This window comes from Olea europaea, unplaced genomic scaffold (genome assembly GCF_002742605.1).
Source record: "Olea europaea var. sylvestris unplaced genomic scaffold, O_europaea_v1 scaffold293, whole genome shotgun sequence".
Lineage (NCBI taxonomy): Eukaryota > Viridiplantae > Streptophyta > Magnoliopsida > Lamiales > Oleaceae > Olea > Olea europaea.
The window spans coordinates 314,728-316,380 of record NW_019247890.1 but is presented as its reverse complement, the minus strand read 5'-3'; positions in this window follow the sequence as shown (position 1 = coordinate 316,380).

Below are 1,653 nucleotides of genomic sequence, written 5' to 3'. Positions count from 1 at the left end.
TGATATATATTTTTTGGTAAAATAACATTTGGATTATATTATTTTATTATTATTTAATAATAATAATATATTTTATGTTATTATTATTTTTTTCTTCCCGAATTTTCTGTGTGTGACACATGGTGCTTCTAGAATTTGGCGGTTGGATGTCTAATCGGTTGTGGCGGTTGGCTGTCCAAACTGTGTCTTTTGGACACAACTTTTCGACGGTTGTGTCTGTTAGGACACAACCTTTCAATATCTATATATAGGCCCCCATACCCCGATTTTAATTCATTCCAAAACTCAGAATTGATTTTCTACTCTCCCGAAATTATCCCATTGTCCCTGCATCATTTCTGTTTTTATAATTCAGTCCTCGAAAATTATTTTTCGTGCATTTTAGTCATCCAATTTGTGTGGAGAGATCTAAACTTTACGGGTTTGTCGGGTCTTGTAATTTGGAGTACTACTATTACAAGACGAGGTCGTTGTATCTTGGGAGATGAGTGCTGCAATACCGTCAGTACCAGTGCGAGGCATTATCGTTTTAAGGAGAAAGAGTCGAATTCTTGCCTCGACCATTCAAAACCATCCAAACGTCGTTACTCTGCTCAAATATATATTCACGGTGACACTATTATTTGGCAATATCCTTCAACAAATGCCACTCAAAGTTATCGAGTAAGGACCTTGCAAAATAACTAAGCATTTGCTCCATCCTGTCCATGAATTCCAAAAAAAGAATGTGGCACCCGAGTCCTGAAATTCGAGTGCCATAATAATGTATCAAAATTTTAAAAAAATAACAAAGAGAATATTTAAGAAAACATTTAATTGAAACTCATTCCACGAATTAAGATTGAAAGAGCCATAAAACAACTTGTTTTCAATAACTTGTTCAAGAGTACTTATAAACAGTGGCGGACGCAAAAAATTTTAGTTAGAGGACACAATCAAACTCTGTACAAATCGAATATTTTGTTCCTGATTTTTGAATGATTTATACTCGACCCGAGAAAATGCAAATTTACATTTAAAAAACATTTCTTCATTAATATTTTGTTCATAATTTTCATTCATTTGATTTCGAGGATTCATTTTATTAATATTTTGCTCATCACAATAAAATATTATGTTTAGAAAATTTATAGTTTATTTAATACAAATAATCAATTCAAATGATTGAAATGAAAAACATATAACCAATATTCAATCAAATAAATACAGTTCATTAAATATACGTTAAATTGGATAAATCAGTTCAGACAGATTCTATGTACACAAATAGGATAGGAGAAAATGTAAATTTAAGTTCTAATTAATTGAAAATTTGATTGGAAAGTGAAAATTTGTAGAAAAATTATAGACATTTTCAACAAATTAGAAGGGTTAACATTGATTTATATTTCAATCGATATCAAACATGACTTATCCACACACACACACACACACACACACACACACACACACACACACACACACACACACACACACACACACACACACACACACACACACACACACACACACACACACACACACACACACACACACACACACACACACACACACACACACACACACACACACACACACACACACACACACACACACACACACACACACACACACACACACACACACACACACACACACACACACACACACACA